This window comes from Onychomys torridus, chromosome 2 (assembly GCF_903995425.1).
Source record: "Onychomys torridus chromosome 2, mOncTor1.1, whole genome shotgun sequence".
NCBI lineage: Eukaryota > Metazoa > Chordata > Mammalia > Rodentia > Cricetidae > Onychomys > Onychomys torridus.
Window position 1 is genome coordinate 132,698,547 of NC_050444.1, and position 23,766 is coordinate 132,722,312.

Here is a 23,766-nt window from a genome sequence, read left to right on the forward strand (position 1 = left end):
CTGGGAAACCTGCTTTAGGCATTTACCGAGTAAGGTCTAAGCCCTCTGATGTGACCTGGAGCCTCTGTGACCTGACTCACTGCCCACTCACCCTGAGTGCCTGTAGCCATCCATCCTCCGTGACAGCTACTCCAGTCCTCCTGGGGCTTAGTGCCTTGGCTCACAGCCACCACTGCTCTCCATCCTTCCTGTCTGTGTGGGTTACCCTGGCGCTGCTGTGACCCCATCACAGCAGCAAAAGCAGCCGGGGAGGCTCACATCATGGCAGCCGAAGCAGAAGGCAGAGGTGGTTCACGGCACCAAGCAGCAGAAATCGGGAAGCAGATAGAAGGCAAAGACTATTTCCATCCCCTAGGTCCCAAGTTTCCAGAACCCCCAAAACAGCACTATCAGCTGAGGACCGAGCACTCCCTCCCAACTCCCTCATTCTGTCAGTCCTCCTCCACAAGGCCGACAGCCTCCTCCTTCACAAGGCCGACAGCCTCCTCCTTCAATCCAGGCCGACCGTGTTTCTCTAGTGCTTAAAATCCTTCCATCGGCTGCTCCCTCTGAACTCAGAAACTGGTGGGCTACTGAATACAGTTATGCCATCTCATAAAAGTATTCCTAAGAATACCTTTTCCCCCCTAGACAGAGTTTCTCCATGTAGTTTTGATGCCTGTCCTCGATCTCGCTCTGTAGACCAGGCTGGTCTCGAACTCACAGAGATCCGCCTGGTTCTGCCTCCCGAGTGCTGGAATTAAAGGTGTGCGTCACCACCGCCCGGCCTCCTAAGAATGCTCTAAGTGGTAAAACTATCTTGGGTAGAACTGGTCTCTGGACCAGCCTTAAATTCCTATACAATGTAACCCTAAGCTAAAGTCGACTGCCTGACCATTTAACTGCCGTCTCTCCACCTCTGTAAATGACATTTGCTTTCTGTATAGTCACCATTGTGGGTTTTTGCCCTTAAAAACTCAAGCTAACTGGAGGTCAGGGCTGCTTCTCACTACTCAGTGTCAGACAGTTCCACCACATGTGGTTAACGCAGACCCCACTCAACTTAGCCTCTCGGGGGCTCTTTTCGTCAGGTTCCCACAAAAAAGCAAACATCATCCCTGCAAGACTGCCTTTTCCAGGCCATTTCCAGCTCACTCCTGCTCTTCCCTGTCTAGCACGCACCCCGCCTTATTCCGCTGAGTCCAGGCTGGAGCTATGGCCTCCAAGAAGGCTTTCCTACATCCCTCCCCAAACTGTGTCCCTGGGTCAAATTAACCCGGCCCTAGATATTTGTTTTAAAATATCAAGTAAAGGCGACTAGAGACATTCTTCAAGGTTAATATGCACGTAGGTTTTTTTTTAAAAGTTTACCTTTCTAATTCAGACCATAGTTCCCTCAAAAGTAGAGCAAACACTAATGTCATTTTGGTTCCGAAAATTAGGTCAAACCAATCTTGATCTCGAGAATGGCTGTCCCAGTCATACAGACTGATACTGTAATTTGTTTAGTAAGTGATTAAATGGATGCAGGATGAATTCTGCTGAGAAAATAAGGGAGCACATTCACCAATTCTCAGTTCCAGACACTATAATCCTAGCACTTGATGGGGGCGGGGTGGCAAAAGAACCAGAGAATCAGGAATTCAAGGTCATCCTTGGCTTCAAAGCAGGTTTGAGACCAGCCTGGGCTACATGAGCCCATGCCTTTGAACAAACAACAAAGAAAATTCTAAATTAATTTGTTAATTCTAGGCACTGAAATAGAAATCTCTCTCTCTCTCTCTCTCTCTCTCTCTCTCTCTCACACACACACACACACACACACACACACACACACACACACACACCACCCCACCCCACCCCACCCCCTCCATTCCTCACAGGCCGATCACAAGACAGCACCGGAGCTTCAGAAGTTTTCTAACATTCCACTCACCTGGAGCGCTTTCCTCTGATCCCCGATGGCCCACCCCACCCGTCAGAGCTCTCTGTCTTCCTCTAGCTAGCTCCTTCCTCAGCTCTGAAACCCTCTTCTCGCTCAGTCCTGTCCCGTGTCTTCCTGTGAACCTATGGATCTGCAAGACATCTCAGGCCCAGGCGCCTCTCTCCTGCACTCACACCCACTGGGATGGAATGGCCTAAATAAGCTGCCCTGGGCAGGTAGCTTCCTTGACTGACAGATTAAGTAATTGATATCTCTTCTGGGCTTCTCCTTCCCCAAAGCTACGTGGGTGGCCTTCACCTGAGTACAGCATGGAGCTGTCAGGCCTACCTGCATGAATGTTTCCTTGTAATCCAAGGTCCCCCAGCTATCACATCATCTGCTAGGGGTGAGGGAGAGAGATTAGCTGATTCTCATAGTTTCCTGACAAGTTAGGGGCTTCTCAATCTAAAAATACATACACGCGCACTCAAGCACGTGCACACTCGCATGTCCGTGAGCATACATACAAGCACACTTGAGATACACACACACACACACACACACACCCATGAAACTATTTTGGCTCCCTGGAGCAAAGAATCTTTGGATTCTTAGTTTTGTATTCTTTCTTCCCCTCTGGTAACATTTAGCTCTCCCTGGCCTTTAATTTCATCCCCCCTCCCCCCCCCCCCCCCCCCCCCGTCTTTTTAAATGTCCCCAGGTAAAGAAAATGATGAAGTTATGTTGGTAGTGACGTAAGCTTACAACTTTAAGGAATCTGAAATGTAATTTTTAAAGTGAGAAAAATCAAGCTGCCTCCAGCCATGAGCCATGCAGAACTACCGCAAGTGAGGCTCATACGGTCTTCCTGTCCCCTCCTCTGCTAGTGGGACCATGTGAAGCACATGATGGCTAGGCTTGGCTCATCAGACCTGATCCCTAAGCACCCACATAAACTCTGGGCACAACACAGCATGTGTCTATAACCCCAGCACTGGGGAGGCGGAGACAGGAGAATCCCCAGAGCTCAAAGGCCTCCACTCTAGGCTAACTGGCAAGCTCCAGGTTCAGTGAGAGACCCTGACTCAAAAAATGAGGGGAGAGTGGCCAAGGAAGATACTTGAGATTGACCTGTGGTCGCTGGATGCAGGTGTATACGTGCACACATTCTAGTGAGTGTGTGTATGTGTGCTCACTCTTGATTATGTCTAAAGCTGTCTTTTTTTTATATACTAGCCATACAAACTTATGCTACAGTTTGGAAATGCTCTGCTCCACAGGTCCATGTGCTACAAGCCGGATTCCTAACACAGTAGTGGTGCTGAGAAGTGGGTGGCAGGGCATTTCAAGAGACAGAGCCTACTGGAGGGCAGTTAGCTTTAGGAGTACTATGTTCTCGTGGGATTAATGCTTACCAAAGAAAACATGATGTAAGAATGTGAATTTGGGAGCCAGTTTGGTGGTGCACCCTTGATCCCAGCACTCAGGGGGCGAAGGCAGACAGATCTCTGGGAGTTGAGGCCAGCCTGGTCTATCAAGTTCAAAGCTAGTTCTGAGTAGTCATGGATGACCTTGAACTTCCGCTTCTCCTGCCTCCATCTCCCACCACACTTGATTTACTAGGTGCTGGGGACTCAATATAGGACTTTAAGCATGCTAGGTGGTTGCTCGACCACCTGAGCTGCATTCAGCCCTGAAAACTGGCACCTCATGTCAGGTATTTTGTTGAGACAACACAAATGGATTAGACTCCATGTTACCACTTCCCCTTTCAGGTGACTTGGACACTGGAGCAGAGCTAGATCACCCCTGGAGAAATAAGCTGCCGTGAGATCACAGTGGCTAGAAATCACCCCAGCTGTCAGCACTCCTGACTGAAGGGGACTGTCTGCTCCAAGGTCATGTCCCCCCCTGAAGCAGCCCTCACCCTGTGAGTGGTGGTAACCCAGGAACCACAAAAGCACACTCCCTCTCTCCAACTCAAAAGGACTAGCTCAACTTCCATCTCCAGGTCTTTACTGAGACAGAGTCATAGCGTGACTTCTTGTGCGAGCATCCCGAGTCCTTCCCTCCCTTCCTGTCCTTCCCAGGGCTGCTCCCACAACCTCACCCTGGTGAGCTGATCCCACGCCAACTTTTATCTCAGAGTTCGCCTCCTGCATGCAATACCATGTTGCCCAACTGCCTCAGCATAAGCATGGACACCATATTTTCCCATCAAACGCACACGGAGGCAAACTGTGATGAGAGCTTTAAAATGGAGACCACGGCATCCAAAACACACACTTTCTCTCTCTTCCTCTCTCTCTCTCTCTCTCTCTCTCTCTCTCTCTCTCTCTCCCTCTCTCTCTCTCTCTCACACACACACACACACACTTAATAAAAGACTATTTTTAAGAAGGTAAATGAGGCACACTTTGTGAGCCCTTCTGGGAAAAGCAGCTTTGAAATGGTTCTAAGTAAATATTACCACCTTGCTTGAACTAAAACAAAAACAATTACTAAATACGTAAGAAAGAGCTACAAATAAAAAATCTAGCAGTGGCACACACCTTTAATCCCAGCACTTGGGAGGCAGAGGCAGGTGGATCTCTGGGAGTTCGAGGCCAGCCTGGTATACAGAGCTAGTCCAGGACAGGCTCCAAAGCTACAGAGAAACCCTGTCTCGAAAAACCAAAAACCAAAACCAAAACCAACCAAACAAAAAACACTTAGAATCCATTGCCCATCTCTGCTGGTAAATTGATATTATTTTAAGTATGAGCAGTTATTTAAACTTTTTGTTGTTGTTTTTTGTTTTCTGAGACAGTTTCTCTGTGTAGACCAGGCTAGCCTCGAACTCACCTGCTTGCCTCTGCCTCCTGAGTGCTGGGATTAAAGGTGTGCACCACCACCGCCCGGCTATTTAAAATATTTTTACATTAATGTACGTATTGTGTGTGTTTAGTATGTGTGGGTAGGAGTGCATGTGGAGAGCAGAGGACTTGCAGGAGTCAGTAACTCCTTCTTCCACTGAGTGAGATCCAGGGGTCATGCACAGGGTGGCGGCTTGGCCGCAAGTGTTCTTCCCAGAAGAGCCTGGAAGCCACTATCTCAAACGCTCGCTCGCTCGCTCGAGCGCAATGCTAAGGGGTTTAGTTAGATTATCTCACTGATAATCTTAGGTTTACAGAGTAAGAATGGAAGCGGCCCATAGATGCAGAGCTGGGACTCAGTGTCGGGTGGCAGAGCTCCTAAAGCCTCAGCTCTCACTCGCTAGCACGCTGCAGCATCCCTTGAACCTCAAGCTCTGAAGCTCTGTAACCCACTAAACAACCTGCAGGGCAGGAGGGAAGGTGAAGCGCACGTCTATGTGATTTGGAAGCCCGCCCCTTCCCCCTCTCACCCCCTGCCGCCTCTGAGGATGATGCACAAACTGCCCCGACTTCTAGGTTTGGGTAGAAAGACTGTAAACAGCAGGACTTAACCAAGAGACATCCTGCACCAGCCAGTGCTGATGCAATCAAAGGGTTCTGCTGCCCCCTGGTGGTGCAGGCCGACTGCTACTCAGCAATGATGCCGTACAAAGCTGAAATACCATATAAAGGCACTTGGCCACCAGACACAAATCAGCAGGAGGCCACTCTGATTGGCTCAAAGTGGAACAGATTTAATAACTTGAAAATGTGATTTTGTCACTCTTCGGTGCCAACTACTGCTTATAATAAAAAAGCTCATAATAATGATGTGTTAGAGCCCAGAGGAAAATGTTTTATAACTATTTTACAATAAAAGGAATATAATAACCAGCTGCACCCACTTTGAATGATGACAAACAGAGCATTGTTAGCCCCCCACAAAACCCCTGATGCTTGGCTCTTGCACCTGAGCATAACATATACTCTAGAAACCCTTCCCTACCAGTGCATAGAGGCCCTTTAGCTCCAGCTGCAGACTCACTTGCTATTAAAGAAAACCAATGGTGAACTAGAGAGATGGCTCAGATGTGAAGTGCTCTGGCTGTTCTTGTAGAGGACCCAGATTTGGTTGGTTGCCATTACCCATGTAAGGTTTACCACTATCTGTCACTCCAGTTCCAGGGGAGCCAAGAGCCTCTTCCGGTCTCAGGACACCAGACACACACATGGTGCACAGACATACATGTAGGCAAGACACTCACATGCATAAAACAGAAGAAGAAAACAATGGTGCAGACAAACACACAGAAAACCCTGCAGCTGGTGACGGCAGGAAGCCTGTAGATGAACTCTGGGCAGTGGGAATGCTGGTTCACACAGCATGGCACACACATACACACACATAGATATGCACACACCAATACACGTAAACACACACACACACATGCATACACACATTCACACACAACTATACACATACACACATAGACATACATAAACACACATATACACACAAACATACAGTAAACACACATACACATAAAGGCACACACACACACACACACACACACCTTAGCAAGAGCTTCTGACACCCTCTCTTTCACTAGCCCGCCTCTCCCCAGTACTCTCACCATTTCCTGTCTCACATCTCCCAGCTTTCTTCCTGGAAGGCAACCAAAGTTATTATTTCTAGATTGCATGCTCACAGTTATTCTGTACACACGTACACAAATCTTGATGTGATATATGCTTATGTATATATAAACACGAACATATGTACAGTTTCCCACCCTCTTCTGAGTAGACGGCAGCATTTATACCCGAATTAGAACAGCAGGGAAGGGATGCTGCACAGACACACATGTAGGCTCACACTGTGGCTTCACACAGTATTCAGCTTCTACTTGGGCTCTTTGCCAGACCACTGCTGTGGACTCACAGGGAAAGCTCAATGAGAAATACTGGCCCCCACCAAAGCTGCTGTTCCTGAGGGTCTCACAAAGTTCATCAGGCCAGAGATGGGATGGCTGGAGAGATGGCTCAGTGGTTAAGAGCTCTGGCTGCTCTTCCAGAAGTCACAGGTTTGGTTCTCAGAGCATGCATGTGTGCGCATACACACACACACACACACACACACACACACACACACACACACACACGGACAGTACCTATACTTACATGCATATTATCCATATGCAGATACATACAACAGGGGTTGGGAATTTAGCTCAGTGGTAGAGTACTTGCCTAGCAAGCGCAAGGCCCTGGGTTCGATCCTCAGCTCAAAAAAAAAAAAAAAAACATATATACAACATTAAAAATAAAAATTAGCCAGGCGGTGGTGGTGTACACCTTTAACCCCAGCACTTGGGAGGCAGAGCCAGGCTGATCTCTGTGAGTTCAAGGCCAGTCTGGGTTACAGAGTGAGATCCAGGACAGGCACCAAAACTACACAGAGAAACCCTGTCTCAAAAAAAACCAAAAAACAAACAAACAAACAAAAAACCCCACATAATTTAAAAATTGAGCCAGATGTGGTGGCACACACCTTTAATTCCAGCACTTGGGAGACAGAGGCAGGTGATTCTCTGAGGCCAGCCTGGTCTACAAACCAAAAATGCATGATGCAATGCACCTAATGTATCAAATATAGCTTCCTTCAGGCTACTGTATTAAACATGCTCGGCACTTACATTGCCCACTATAGTGCAGCAAAATTATCTAACATGTCTACGAGATAAAGTGCTGAATGCTTTGTGTAATGCATTGAATACAGTACTGCGGGTGAGAAGCAGGTGACTGTGTGGGGACTTGAAGATTTATTCTGATGTATGTACGTGTGAGTGTGTGTGTGTGTGTGTGTGTGTGTGTGTGCGCGCGCGCGTGCACCTGAGTTTATATGCACCACACATGCAGGAGCCCTCAGGGGACAGACAGCATGGGGACATAAGCAAACTGTAAATTGGATTGTCAACTGTCTTTTGTTTTAAACCTATTCAGATTGCTACGCCAAAACAATCTTCTGAAAGTCAGCCAACAAACAGACCCACCACTCAGCTCACGGAGTCCACAGGAAAGGTTGGCTAACCCCTAAAGCGTCACTGTTTTTAATGATTCTAGAAAACAACAGTGCTCAAACTTGTTGGCCTTTCTAACCTTTTATAATTTTGTTTGGTAAGTTTGACAGTCAAACTTCCGAGGACTGTCAAGAGTATTTGCGTGTCAGTCAATACTTACGTTACTATTTACTATATTAGAAATGAATAACTCAGCTAACCAGCAATAAATTCATTAAATATCACCATAAACACAGTTTTATGAAAAACTCTGTTTTGCAAAAGAAGATGAGTGAGACCTTATTTGATAGTTTTGCAAATTTCTTCAGTTTTCATCCTGGTCTGGTTTGAATGTGCAATGTTCCTCACAGGAACCCCTGTGAATGTTCCTTCACAGTGTGAACCCCTGGTCCTCCGCTGCTGTGCTGTGTGGGGAAGTTGTTGAACTTTGGGGGGTGGGGGGTGGCTAGACAAAGTGGGCTGCTGGAGAGTCAGGCCTCACGGGTTACAGCCCAGCACACGCTCAGCTTCCTGACCCACAGATACAAAGAAATCCTGCCACAAAGTCCCTGTAGCCCTGAATCTCCTCCCTCCATACGGTATTTCCAGCTGTTGTTAAACAAGGAACTGCTTACAGAAAACGAGGATGGAGAAGAGACGTCATCGCTCTGCACCTTGATCTAGCGGGAACTTGGCAGCAGCAGCATCTACAATGTAGATTCTACATGGTGCTTTTTTGTTTTGTTTTTTCGAAGCAGAGTTTCTCTGTAGCTCTGGCTGTCCTGGATCTCCCTCTATAGACCAGGCAGGCTGGCCTTGAACTCACAAAGATCCATCTGCCTCTGTCTTCTGAGTGCTGGGGTTAAAGGTGTGCATCACTACCACCGGGCCATGGTGTTATTTTTTCCAAGCACATATGCAGACTGCAAGTGCTTTACAGGATCCTGAAGGCTGACCCCAAGGTTCTAGGAACCTGATGAGTCCAGACGATGTTTAACAGGGTCCGATTTCTCGAATGGACCTCTGGAGTGGGCTGTGCAGGTGAAGACTAAGCGGTGATGGAGACCCCAGGAGGCCGACAATGAGAAGAATGTGGGACACTGGCATAGGAAAGCTGTGGGCACTGGGTGGAGCCACCCCAAGAGATCCATGGAAACAAAGAATCCTGCCACAAACTCCCATCACCTCCTTAGACCAAACTACTGTGCTTCCCTACCAGGACAGACTGTAGTCCCCAGCCCGGAGAGCTGAAGGAGTGGGAATATCCAGATCCATTGGTGTTCTGACGTGGCAAGCCCAGGTGTCAGACGTGGTGCTGTGGACCAACTCTCCCTGCTATGTCCCACCTCCTGCCCTTCCAAATGGGAGTGTTTTTATTCTGTGCTGTTGGGTTCAAAGGGTTGGCACTTGGTTTTTGTTTTGCTTTTCATTTTCCAGGAGCTCAAAGTTAAGAGTTTAGCCTGAGTGTCAGAAGGGACTTTGGACCTTTGACCAGTGCCTATGGAGACTTCTGAACTGGGGTTGACTGCACTTTGCATTGGAGACAGGGAGCCGGAAGAGAATGTTCTGGCTGGAATGTGCAATATCACTACAAGTGGTCTACAGGTGCTGTTTAGGGAGATGATAGAATATTCAGGAGACAGAGCCTAACCGGAAGAGGTAGGTTGCTGGGAGATGGTGGCCTCAGTTCCAGCCCTGGCTCTCTGCTTCCTGAGCAGGGAAGAGGTGATGAAGCCAGGCCACCAACTCCAGCTGCTGAAGGCCACGTCAGCCACCAAGGCTTCTCCACCATGTATCCTTTAAACTGTAAGCCAAACAACTTCCACCCCGAGGCTGTTTCTTCCAGGTGCTATGTCGCAAAGACAGGGAAGGTAATAAAAAGCACTGTGTCATAATGTATTTCTGTGTTCAATCTTACAAATCACTATTGTGAATAGTGCATATACAGTCAACCTCTCACAGGAAAATGGAAAAACAAGGAGTATTACAGTTAACTTCTCCAAATGGCCGTGGATGGTCTTGGATGCTAACCAAAACTAAAATCTAATTTAAAAATGCAATTCTGGACTGATATCAGAGGGCACTCCTAAGATCCATGTCATTAAATGTACATATGCAGATTCACCTGTGGATGATGGCTTTTAGCCATGCATGGTTTTGTTGCTTCCTAAAGGAGGTGAACGAGGCGCCCCTGTTCCTCACGGTTATGACCATCTTCCCAAGTCTCCCAGTGACCACACGACATAGCCACACTTGTTAATATCACTAGGGATGGAAACAGGAGGGTGCTTAGACAACAGAGCTGCTGGCTCCTGGCAGCTGCTGTGATGTAACTATTTCCCCTGGACATAACATGACCATCCATCATGGAACAGATTGCTGTCCTGACCTAGAGAATACCTTGGCCCCACAAGCAAGGAAACAAAATAAGCAAAATACAACAACAACAAAAAAGGCCAGGCAGTGGTGGCGCACACCTTTAGTTCCAGCACTCAGGGGAAGAGGCAGGTGGATCTCTGTGAGTTCCAGGACAGTCAGACCTACACAGAAAACCCTGTCTCGGAAAACCAAAACCAAAACCAAAACCAAAACCAAAACAAACAAACAAAAGAAAATACAGTGACAGTGAGGCCCATGGTAACAGTAATAAAGGTGTTAACTTCCCCTTATGGGGTGGGGGGTCCCAGACTTTCGCACCTGGCATTCTGTCTTCCACTCCTCATCCTGTCCCTGCGGCCGTCCTGGGGGCGGGGGCGGGGTGCTAGAGTACAGAGGTGATCTATCTGAGGTGAATTTGTGTTTTCAGGGATCCCCAGGAAAAGTCGCATAACAGCAGCAGATTCAAGTCCTGCAGAATTCTAATCACTTGAAAGCTGGGTTTTGTGCTGCGACACACAGCCGGTGGCTTCCTTGTGGCTTCCTTCTGGACAGCAGGCTCACCTCATTCATTTCTGAGAAAAGGTCATGCATACCTGACCCTAGATAACCCAGATAACCATCGTTTGCCTATGAGTCATTTCTCCAAAACAGCAGCTATCTCAGCCTGCAATTCAAGGGACACACAGGCGCTCTCAAGACAGTACGCCTCAGGGTTTGTGGGGCACAGTGGCGTTTCCACCCTTATCACACTGCATCCGGGTAAAATGACCGTATCCAAGAGTCATCACTAATGAACTGAAATATGTTTCACCAATAATGTTGAGTAAGACTGGCTTCTGTCAAAAGGCTGAGCGGCTTGCACGGTTTGGTGCTCCTGCTTTGACCTACGCTGTGGGGTGAGCAACATTCCCCATTATCTCTTCACACTATCAGTGCAGACGACACTGGCCAACAGGCAGTGAGCATCTTACTCACATGAAAACACTTGGAAGGAACACCACGTACTGCTTCTGTGGAAGACAGCCCCTTGCTTCCCTCAGAAACAACATGTGATGCACAGCTCCCCTACCTTAAAAACGTTAATATAGTTCACTGTTTGGCCCCATAGATTCCACTATTGTGAGCTTCCCTTCTACACTATCTTTTTCTGCATCAACTTTTCTGCTTCCTCCTAACCTCTCTTATTACATTTTGCTTCTGTTAAGTGTTCTTTTTTTCTTTTTTTGGAGATTTTATTTCATTTCTAATTATTTGTATATATGTATGGGCACGATGTGTACGTGCCAGTGCAGGTACCCATGACGGCCACAAGAGGGCGCAAGAGCCCCTGGAGGTGTAGCTCTGAATTGCCTGAGTTCAGGGTATTGAACTTGGGTTCTCTGCAAGAGCACCAGACACTCCTAACCACTGAACCATCTCTCCAGACCCTTCTATTGATTGGTCTTTCAGTTATATACTTTCCCTACATTAATTTCTAATTAACCTAGAAATTTCACCTGCCCATTTAACATAACAAGGGCACCAATTATCTGTATACGCTACCAAATAATGCAAGAAGGCTGCTTCAACTCCTGACACTCTCTTCCTGTTCAGATCCTATCAGTAATTGGCAACATTAATGGCCTCCTTTAGTCTATGATGATGCCAAGTGCTGATCGGACAGTGTGCCTGGAGGGTGGAGCCAAGGTTTACTTAGATTTACACCTGTGTTTACTGTTTTCTTTGCCCGTTCCTTCCTGCAATCCCTCCTAGGGGTTCAAACTCTGTCAGCCCTTTATTGGTCGTGAATTTCCTTCAGCGTGTCTCATTCTTAAAAGACAGTTTCACGGCCCATGCAGTGCACATCCGAGGGTAACAGCTGTTTCCTTGAACGATAAAACCAATCATCATCATCTGGATTTCATTGCTCTTGAGATACCAACTCTTCGACCAAGCGGCAACCTTCAGGGGTAACCCTTTTCCTCGCTGGCTGGTTTTCAGACAGCATCGCCAAATCGCAATTCACATACAGTAAACGACCCTCTAGAGGGTACGCAAGTTGCAATCAGTACTTTGACAGTCATAATCCGTGACGTACTGTGTGACATCACAACAAAGCTAGTGATGTACACCAACCCCATGCTCTTGTGCCTCACTCATTAATGAGACCCCTGATCTGCTGTGTGTCACAAAAAATCAGTTTGTATTTCACATAGTTCTGCATAAATATGATTACATAGTATGTTCCTTATATCTGCCTTCTTTCACTCAGAATAATTATTTGAGATTTGTGCAAGCTATTACAGGCATCAATTGTTGGTTCATTTGAATACTGAGTGGCATTCCCACTGTGTATACATGCCAGGATTTATTGTTCAGGTTGTTTCCAGTTTGGGCTATTACAATAAAAGTTGTTAAAACCATTCGGTACGAGTTTGGGCATGGATATATGCTTTCATTTCTCTTAGTGTGGTATGGCTGGAGGGATGCTGGGTGAATGTTTATTGCCAGGTTGGTTTTCCAAATGGCTCTAGCATTTTCCATCTCCACCAGCTGTATAATCGCCACTGCGGTTGCGAGCCTGATGGAGTCTTTTAATTTTCGACATTCTAAAGGTTTATTAGAGCAGTCCATTACCACAGCTTTAATTTACATTTCTCCTAATTACTAATATGGGGAGCAGCTTTTCAAATGATTACCTGCCATCTGTAGGTCTACGTTAGTGAGTCGCCTATTTGTACCTTTGCCCGGTTTTAGTTAACTGGTCCTTTGTCTTCCTGTCCCGGGTTTAAGACTTCTTAAGTGTTCCAAGTACACAACATGAAAGTAAAGGGCAGGCTGCGGCCAGAGGAGCAAACAGGGACAAGGAAGAGAGCAGTGGAGGATGACAAACTCTCTCTAATATGTGGAGCTTACTGTGTGTGTGTGTGTGTGTGTGTGTGTGTGTGAAAACAGAGAAAAATGGGGCTGGAGAGCAGTTAAGAGCACTGGCTGTTCTTCCAGAGGACCCAGGTTCAATTCCCAGCACTCAGTCGGCTCACAAGTGTCTGTAACTCCAGTTCCAGGGGGACCCAACACTTCCTTCTGGCCGCAACGGGCACTGTGCAGATGTGATGTACGTGAATATACATAAAGTAATCTTTTTAAAAAGAAAAATAAATAAGAACCTGTCATGGTTTGTCTGTTGAGACAGTGTCTCCATGTAGCCCAGGCTGGCATGTAGCCTTCATTTCCAGAGTGTTAGGATTACAGGTGTGGTCCACCAGGCCTGCCCCTAAACAAGCCAACATTTTGAGATAGGTTCTATGTAACCCAGGCTGGCTTTGAGATCTTCAGCCTCCTGAAGCTGCAGCACCATGCTCTGCTAAATGAAGTTCAATATACTGAGTGTTCCTTAGACCATTTAAGAAAGCGTTCCGAAGCCCGCGGCCGCTCGGATTCCCCTCCTGCGGTTGGTTACAGTCTGCCCTCCACCGACGTCATCCATTTCTAGTAAACACTGTAGCCGGTGAAAGGTACAAGTCAAAGTCTGTATTTCTTCTGCAACCACTGAGTGAACAGACTGTGCTGTCCCCACTGATGGCTCTGGCCACACACATGTGGATGCATTCCTGGACTCTACTGTCCCATTGATCTGCACATGCACTTTATCCCAAATGACATGAGCCCCTCCCACGCACTTCTGTCTAACACTGTCTTTACTACCCGAGGGTCTCTGCACTTCCATATGAATTTTAAAATACATTTCCCATTTCTACCAAAAAACAAAAGAGAGGAAATCTCATATGAGAAAATCTCATAAAAATAAAAGGCTGAGAAATCTCAACCTTTCTCAGATTTTGATTGAAAATGATGTTGAATTTTACAACAAATCGGGGCGGTTCAGTGTCTTAGCAACCACATGGACTCTGACCAAGGGTCAGCAAGGGATGGTTCTCTGTCTCAATATTCATTCATTCTCACAGCAGCATCTAGTGGGCTTGTGTACCTGCTGGCCATCTTGGTTGATATGGCTGTCTTAGCTGTCATGGAAGGTACAGGCACACAGAAACAACTGTCCCATCATACTCAGTGAGTGCCACATCCCACTGTCTGGAGAGTGACATAAATCGGGTCCCGGTGTCTTCCCCTCTTCCTCACATACCTACACAGGCAACATCCTGTTGTACTGTGTCACTTTCCCGTAGAGGATGCTGACCTGCCTTTCAGTTACCACCAACCAGTTTCTCTCTCTCTCTCTCTCTCTCTCTCTCTCTCTCTCTCTCTCTCTCTCTCTCTCCCCCTCCCTCCCTCCCTCCTTCCCTCCCTCTTTCTTTCTTTCAAGATTTATTTATTTTGTATACAGTGTTCTATCTGCATGTGTCCCTGCCCACCAGAAGAGGGCACCAGATCTTATTACAGATGGTTGTGAACCACCATGTGGTTGCTGGGATTTGAACTCAGGACCTCTAAAAGAGCAGCCAGTGTTCTTAATCTCTGAGCCATCTCTCTAGCCCACACCCCTTTCCCCCCACCCCCAAGACAGGGTTTCTGGTAGTTCTGGTGCCTGTCCTGGAACTCACTCTGTAGCCCAGGCTGGCCTTGAACTCACAGAGATCCACCTGCCTCTGCCTCCCAAGTGCTGGGATTAAAGACGTGCGCCACCACCTCCTGAACAGTCTCACCTTTCTATTTCTTAATTATATCTTTTGAATAGCAGATAATTTAAGTTATCTAATTTTTTTCTTTTTTCTTTGTTCTGGCAACTGAATCCGCAGTTTAAGTGTGGGCTAGACAACTGTCCCAGCACTGACCCAGAGCCCGGCACCATGTTCAATAGTTCTGAATCTTTCAGCTTACACTTTTCTTTTTTTCAATTTTCCAAGACAGGGATTCTCTATGTAGCCCTGGCTGTCTTGGAACTCACTCTGTAGCCCAGGCTGGCCTTGAACTCACAGAGATCTGCCTGCCTCTGTCTCCCGAGTGCTGGGATTAAAGACATGCGCCACCACTGCCCGGGTTCAACTCACACTTCAGTCTTTGTATGTGTACCTTTTGTGGGTTTGTAACTGTTTTGAAACTGTAGCCCAGACTGGCCTTAAACTCATGGCAATCCTCCTGCTTGAGCTTCCAAAGTGCAGAAATGACTGCTGTGAGCCACCATACCTGATGGTGTCCTTTCAGTTTACGAAAGCGAAGCTGTCTTGTTCTAGTTCTTTTATGAATTCAAACAGGGTTTTCTTTTGACACCCTGTCCATGTCTCAAGTCTGCAGCTTTTTTTTTTTTTTTTTTTTTTGGTTTTTCGAGACAGGGTTTGTGTAGCTTTGTGCCTTTTCTGGAACTCACTTGGTAGGCTGGCCTCGAACTCACAGAGATCCACCTGCCTCTGCCTCCCAAGTGCTGGGATAAAGGTGTGCACCACCACCACCCGGCTTCACGTCTGTATGTTGTGCATCACCTCTGACGTCACCCGGCTTCTTGCCCACTCAGCCCCAGCCTCGGTGGAAGTTCACTTCTCCTCAGCAGCTTGGTCCCAAACAATGTATGCCTCTGATGAGCTGTGTGGAATATGAATGGGGAAGGGGAGGCTTGCCAGGTCAAATAATGCCCATGCATATGCTTAAGTCAATTATGTTACATGGCTCTCCAGAACAGTAGTGCCTCCCGCCAACAAAGAATATACATTACAGGATTTTCACATTCTCACCAACATTAGACATTGTTCAGCTTTCTAATTTGTGTCAAAAAGGTAGAAAGTGATATTTTGTTTTAACTTGACTATTTCATAGCCTGGAAGTTTAGCTCTTCCTATGCCTAGCCTTGGAGGTTTCTTAATTCTTTAAAATGCCTATTACAATTCTGTCTCTGGACAGGGTCACGTGGGCCAGTCTGGCCTTGAACTGAGACCTTCTAATTTTGCTGCCAACGCCCCCTGACACCATGCTGGCTTTCACGCAGTTCTGCAGATCAGAGCAGGGCTTCCTGCATGCTAAGCAAGTTCTCTCCCAACTGTGCTCCAAACCATCAGGTATCTTTTCTTGACTGCAGTTCTCTGTATGCCCTAAACACTAACCCTCGTAAATTTCAAACACTGATACTTTCTTTCCTGGCATATTGTCTGTATGTTAATTTTGTCTGTGGTACCCTTAATAACACAGTCTTTAAATTTAAGGAAGTTCAACATTTTCTCCCTGTAAATTTCTTCCTTCCTTCCTTCCTTTCTTTGTTTTTTTTCTTTTTCTTCTTCTTAAGTTTTATGAGACAGGGTTTCTCTGTGTAGTTTTGGTGCCTGTTCTGGATCTCGCTCTGTAGACCAGGCTGGCCTCGAACTCACAGAGATCCATCTGGCTCTGCCTCCTGAGTGCTGGGATTAAAGGCATGTACCACCTGGCCTCACTATAAGTTTCTGTGATTCCTGTTTGTCCTTCATTTTTATTTTGCTTTAATGGTCTTGTGCAGCCCAGCCCGGCCTTAAAACTGTCTCTGTAGCTGAGGACACTCCTTCTTCCCACACCTTTCAAGTGCTGAGACCGAAGTGCCCACCATGCCCAGCTCTTGCCTAGGATATCTGTATTTAAGATTTGGTTTCTGTTCTTAGACACCTAAGTCACTCGGACGCTTCCTCTTGACTGTCAGCTTGATTACAACTAGAAGTTTCTGAAGAATTAATAAGGCACATTCCGAAGTGTGTCTCTGAGGGTATTTCCAAGGAGGGTTAGCTGAGCGGGGAAGGTGGGCGGGTGTCGGACATGGTTCTGTTTCCCGATGGCCACATTGTCAGTGGTCCACTGTCACACCTGCCGGGCCACTGACGGAACCTCAGGAGCACAGAACTGAGGAATTAATTCCTCTTTGTTGCTCGTGAGCATCTGTGACAGTAACATGATCACAAAGGTAATCCTTTACTTTCTTCTACGTGACCGTTCTCCTTGGAATCTTTTCTTCTAAAGGTTTTCTTTTTAGCTATGTGTTAGTGGCCTGTGTGGGAACATGCATGAGTGTGGGTACCCAGGGAGGACAGAGGGGTGAGACTGGGTACCTCTGGAGCTTGAGTCACAGGCACACAGGATGTGGGTCCTGGGAACTGAACTTGGGTCCTCCACAAGAGGCAGTGGATGCTGTGGACTGCAGACTCACCTCCCCAGCCCTGACTCTGAGAGCCTGAGGCTTCTCTAAAGTGTGTGGATTTCACGGAAGCTCGTCTCCTCAGGCTCTTTTAGTGAGACTCGTGTCCTTGAGGTGTCTGTGACACACTCATTAAATCCCTGTACACGGACGGGGCTTCCGTCTCTACTCTCTAGGTTTCAAATTGTTTTTTTTTTTTTTTCCCTTCCCGTGTTAGCATCAACACGAATGTTTCTCACTGTCTGACATTAGAAATGTCTTCATGTGTGAGAGGGCTCGGCCCCTCCTTGCTATGGAGAGAGGTCAACCTGCATGTGCTCAGTTTCAAAGATGCAGGAGGAGCTTCCTCAAGCCCAGGAGGGAAAAAGGACAATGGCAAAGGTCAGATGTCTAGACAAAAGGGCTGTCGCATGAGTTTAGAACCTGAGACCTATCCAAATTTCCCATCACACACCACAGAGAAAGACGGGTATGGGGCTGGGGTATGGCTCAGCTGATAGAGTGCCTGCCTTGCATGCATAAAGCCTTGGGTTCGATCCCCACCACCACATGAAAATGAGGAGTCACACACCTATGAACCCCAGCAACACAGGAGGTGGAGGGAAGGGCCAGTAGTTCAGTCATCCTCAGCTCCAGAGAGTTTTAGACCAGTCTGGGCCACATGAGACCTTGTCTCAAGAGAAAAAAAAAAAAATGTTGTGATTCTAGAACAGCATGCTGATGATTTTTCTAATACTCTACAAAGTGACTCAAAATTTCAAATTTTTTTTTTTTTTTTTTTTGGTTTTTCGAGACAGGGTTTCTCTGTAGCTTTGGAGCCTGTCCTGGACTAGCTCTGTAGTCCAGGCTGGCCTCAAACTCACAGAGATCCACCTGCCTCTGCCTCCCAGGTGCTGGGATTATAGGCGTGTGCCACCACCACCTGGCCAAGTTCATTCTTTGTGATACAAGGCATTGCACATATTTTCACCTTTATTCATAGTTAGACCTTGCCTACTTAATGGAACTCTACAGAAGAAATTACTGAATTATGGAAATCTGATTTAAGTAAATCCAGAAGGAGCATTTGCCTGGAATGCCCTGTAAACTGAAGCCGGTATCTCAGTCGACAGACGGACCGTCCAGCAATGAATCACTGTGTTCAGACAGCTCCTCTCCACCCACACCCTGACCCTTGCTCTACTCAGTAAGTTTCTAGTACTGCCTTAAATTGGGCATGGTATGAAATCACAGTTATTCTTGCTTACCTGGTGCACACCAACTGCAGGTAGTCCTGGTGCACACTTGACTACAGTTAATACTACTAACTATAACCAGGGCACACTTACAACAGTATGATTTCTGACACAATTTTATAGTAAGACATCTGGGTACTTGGCAGCCAAGAGTTCTACATCTAGATCAGCAGGCAGCAGGAAGAGAGTGACACTGGGCCTGGCTTGAGGATTTGAAACCCCAAAGCCCACCCACTGTGACACACTTCCTTCGATATGGCCACACTATCCCCATGAAGCCACACCTCCTAACAGGGCCACTCCCTGGTGACCAAGCATCATACACACACACACACACACACACACACACACACACACACACACACGAGCCTATGGGGGGGCAATTTTTTCCAAACCACCACCACAGTGGCTCTCGACTGTCTGTAACTCCAGTTCTAGAGGATCTAAAGTCTCTTCGGAACTTCGAGGGCTGATTCATGCACACTATGCACAGACACACACTCAGGCACACACATACACGTATTTTTCTTTCAATCTTTTCAAAGGGCTGCCAAATGATAAGAGCCATGAGAGAGCAACAGCAATCTAAATACAAGTATTTATCCCAAAACCCCGGCAAGCAACACGTGAGGACCACCGGGCCAATAAATGCTTCCTGCTACTGATTCTGCACTCTTGACAAACTACCGCCCTTCTGCATGGATGTGCATGTGTCAGACATCTTTACTAATGCTCTTCATGTCCGTATGTATGCCCACCTTACCTATGTCAATGGTCTAGCGTGTCCCTAAGTGGAGACACCATCACAATCACACTAAAAAAACATCCCAGGACACTTCCCAAGACCAAACACTTCCAAAGGTGCTCCAGTCCCTCCTGTGTGGGAGTTTCCTGCTTGTGGTGGTTTGAAAGAAAATAGCTCCCATTGGGAGTGGCACTACTGGGAGGTGTGGCCTTGTTGGAGGAAATGTGTCACTGTGGGGATGAGCTTTGAGGTCTTCTATGCTCAAGCTACGCCCAGTGTCACAGTTGCTTCTGCTGCCTGTGGATCAAGATGTAGAACTCTCAGCTCCATCTCCAGCACCACGTCTGCCTGCCTGCCACCACGATGATAATGGACTACACCTGTGAAGCTGTAAGCCAGCCCCAATGACATGCTTTCCTTTATAAGAGTTGCTGTGGTCATGGTGTCTCCTCATAGCAATAGAAACCCCAACTAAGACACCACAGGAAGCCTGTGCATATACCACCATACCCTGCACACCATCTCCTTCTAGAGCACTAATACAAGAACCGCCCAAGGAGATGTAAAAAGGTGCTGTCAGAAGTCTGCAGAATTGTTTGGGAACAGTAAAGAGGGGGAAAAAAAGCACAGGCGTGGGAGGGTGGGGAGGAACATACTATGGTGATATTTTATTTGTACTGAAATGTGATTTTATTTGTATGTTAATAAAGTTGCCTGGGGGTCAGAGCTAATAGCAAGCCACAGCAAGAGCCGGGCAGTGGTGGCACATCTTTAATCTTGATCACATGACAGGCACATCTCTGTGTGTTCAAGGATACAGCCAGCATGGAGACACACGCCTTTAATCTCAATACCAACCATAGAGACCTGGAGGTCTGTACAGACAGGCAGTGACGAGGAGGTCATGTGGTTGGGTTTACAACCAATGAGAAGGCAGAACAGAAAGTCAATAAAAAGACAGAGACCCAGGAAGTAGGTCTCTTTCTGAAGGGAAGGAGGACAGTGGCAGCGAAGGGTAAGAAAGGTTTTAGCTATTGCTCTGACCTCTTGGGCTTTCAACTCTGCATTTGGCTCTGTGTTTCTTATTTAATAAGACCGTCACATCTACAACATACCTTTAATCCCAGCACTTGAGGGGCAAAGGCAGGCCTATTTTTACAGGTTAAAGGCCAGCCTGGTCAAAACAGCAAGTTCTAGGCCAGCCAGGACCATATAGTGAGACCCTGAAGCAAAAATCAATCAATTAATAAATAAATAAAATTAAATTTAAAAGTCTGCACGTTCACATGTTCAGTACAACTACAACTTTTTCTGAATATTTTTGATGTGTGGCTGGCTGTTGGAATCCAGAAGCAGGCTACAGATGTGGTGCCAACCAGCCCTGTGCCCCATTAACATTCTCAGTAGCTTTCATCTCTTCTTGTAAACAACTGGGGTGGACACTGGTGCGTCCATCTTTGCATGTTGTTCCCTGTTTCTTTAGGAAGTAAAACTGCTGTTGGTCTCATCTCCTTGGCAAGTAAAACCTGATTAGATGGTACATGTGTTTAAACTTGAGAATGTCGGGGCTGGAGAGATGGGAGGGTGGTTCAGAGCACCTGCTGCTCTTACCCAGGACTTGGTTTTGATTCCCAGCGCCCACATGGCAGCTCACAACCACCTGCAACTCCAGTTCCAAGGGTCCTGACACCCTCTTCTAACCTCTGTGAGCAACAGGTGTGTAAGGGTGTACATGTATACATTTTTTATATAAACGTAAAATAAATAAATCTAAATTCTAAAAAACTTACACAAGTTCTTAATATATATTAAAAATGTAAGTTTAAGTGTGGCAGTGCAAGCCCATTGTCCTAGCACTTGGGAGGCGGAGGTGGAAGAATTACTTAGGCCCAAGAGCTGTGAATATCTACGGTAACATGGGGAGGCTATTGGCACAGTAAATAAATAAGCAAATAAATATAAATAAACAATTTTAAACAATATTTAAAAACAAATCCCAATCACAACTGCTGAACTTTGAGGACAAATTACTGGGACCTGCTGGGAACAGAACTTCCTTATGGTGCAAGGCCAATTTTGCTGGCTGTAAGGGAAGTCTCTGGAACCAAAGAGGGCACACAGCTCAAAGCTGTTTCTGCCTGAGATGAAACTAGAGATGTGCTTCTGCGTATAAAGCCAAAAACAGCCCAGTGAGTCCTGAAGGCAAACAAAACAAAACCGGATAATCTGGGGAAAGGTAACTTGGGCCCATGGAAACAGTGTCATGCTTTGTTGTCAAATGCCGAAGCAACCTTCCTCCAAAGGCCACCGGGCACAGGATCTGTGTGAGGCTGCATCCCTCCCAGACTGTAACTAATGAAATAAAGAAAAGTGGATTTGTTAAAAAACAAAAACAAAAACAAAACCCTCTATCATATATAATGAAAATATGTTCTGTTCTTTGTCTTGCTTAAAATTTTATAATTTCTTTCATATAAAAATTTAATAGACAAGAATAACATTTTCCACTTTCCTCTTTTATGATTCCTGACCTTGATGTCATGTCAATGAACTCTTTCCAGCTTTAACAGTATCCTATTTATAACCTCAATATGGAACTGATTTTTGTGTGAGATGAGAAGGGTTTCCCTTAAATTTCTCTGACTAAATTAGGTGACTGTCTGAGAACACAGTAGGATGATGATCCATCTTGGCCCTCAGATCTTGGTTCCTGTCTCTCAGGAACACACTTCTATGCGCATGCTCCTGCGCCACAGGTAACAGATCCCCTGACTTCTTCCACACACTGGTGCCGCCATTTCATTCCTGTGGCTTCAGAACAGACTTTGGTGTCTGGAGGGGTAAGTCTCTTACTTTATAGTATTATTTTCAGTTTTTTTAAAAAAATAAGGGTCTGGAGAAATGGCTTAGCAGTTAAGAGCACTTGTTGCTCTTGTAGGGGACCCAGGTTCCATTCCCAGCACCCACATGATGGCGTACAACCATCTGTAATTACAGTCCTGGGGGATCTAATGCTGTCTTCTTACTTCCTCGTGAACACCAGGCACACACGTGGTGCACTTACATACAGGCAGACAAAAACGTTCATACATATAAAATAATAATGTTAATAAGTCTTTAAAAACAGAATTACGGGGTTGGGGATTTAGCTCAGTAGTAGAGTGCTTGCCTAGCAAGTGCAAGGCCCTGGGTTCGATCCTCAGCTAAAAAAAAACAAAAACAAAAACAAAAAACCAAAAAAACAGAATTATGTTTATTTATTTTGTGTGTATGTGTACACATGCCACTGTGAACACATGGAGGTCAGAGGACAACCTATAGGAGACAGTTCTCTCCTTCTATCACGTAGGTCCTGGGGATCAAACTCAGGTCATCAGGCTTCTCGGCAAGCACCTTTACCCACTGAGCCATCTTGCCAGTCCTAACTCTTTCTTTTAAAATAAAGATTTTAACAAAATACATTTAATTTTTTAAAAAATGCTCTGAGGACACAGCTCAGACTCACGGGATCATCCCACAAATGCCCCCGGCTTCCAAGGCTCCAATGTGTCTCTGAGTAGCAGAGACCACCACAACCCGTCCCACGAGGCCTGAACAGAGGGAGGTGGTGAACTGGCGGGAGCTGGGAGGCTGTGGAGCTCACTCAGTGTGTTCCTTCTCAGGGCTGACATCTACACCCAGTGTCCCTCGACACGGCCCTTTCGTTTATTTTATCCTTGAGAACAATTCTCTATAGAGCAAAAGCTACTCTGACACCACTTACTCTGTCGTCACAGGGAGCAGCATGTCGTGTAACTCGTGGCCAGAGATGCCAACCTCCACTTTAGTTTCTGAAAAGATTAGTTTGATTATCTGTGTGTGTGTCTCTGTGTGCACGTATGTGCATGTGTGTAGGGGTACTTGCAGAGGCCAGAGGGGTATTGGATCTGCTGGAGCTGGGATTACAGGTGGGTGTGAGCCACCCAGTGTGGATGTTGAGTGCTGAACTTGGGTCCTTTGTCCTGTGCCTATCAGCTCAGGGCAGCCTGTCCTTTTTAATCATCAGACATAATTTCCAACTGACTTGCTCCCCGAGATCTTCAGGAGCAATCAGATCAGCAGCATGTATTTTAGAGCCCTTCTGTTACAATCCTTCACAAATATGGAACTGAAGGGACGTCCTATAATTGATAAACACAGTAGCATAAAGTTTTAAAGATCCCACCACACAGGAAAAAAACCTTGGAAGATCCATTTCATTAACAAGAAATAGCAGAACTTTAAATTAATATGCATAGTTTCCATGGAACAGGACACTGGAATCATTTCTAAGAAGAGACACCTACCTCTGCCAGAGGAATGGCCCAGGTAAACAACTGGGTAAGAGAAACTCAAGTACTTTACCACCACTTGGGAAGGAAGAAATGGAAGGATGCCTTTCTAACCTCAGGACTATGTTTGTTTGCTTATCAATTTATAAAAATAACT

At 46.3% G+C, this 23,766-nt stretch overlaps 1 protein-coding gene and 1 pseudogene across 4 annotated transcripts in view; one reads left to right on the top strand and one right to left on the bottom strand.

The window, feature by feature from the left end:
* Positions 1-23,766, bottom strand: part of St3gal3 (ST3 beta-galactoside alpha-2,3-sialyltransferase 3) — a 212,050-nt gene that overhangs the window by 155,850 nt on the left and 32,434 nt on the right. The window lies entirely within an intron of this gene.
* LOC118577389 lies at positions 21,216-22,059 on the top strand (annotated as a pseudogene).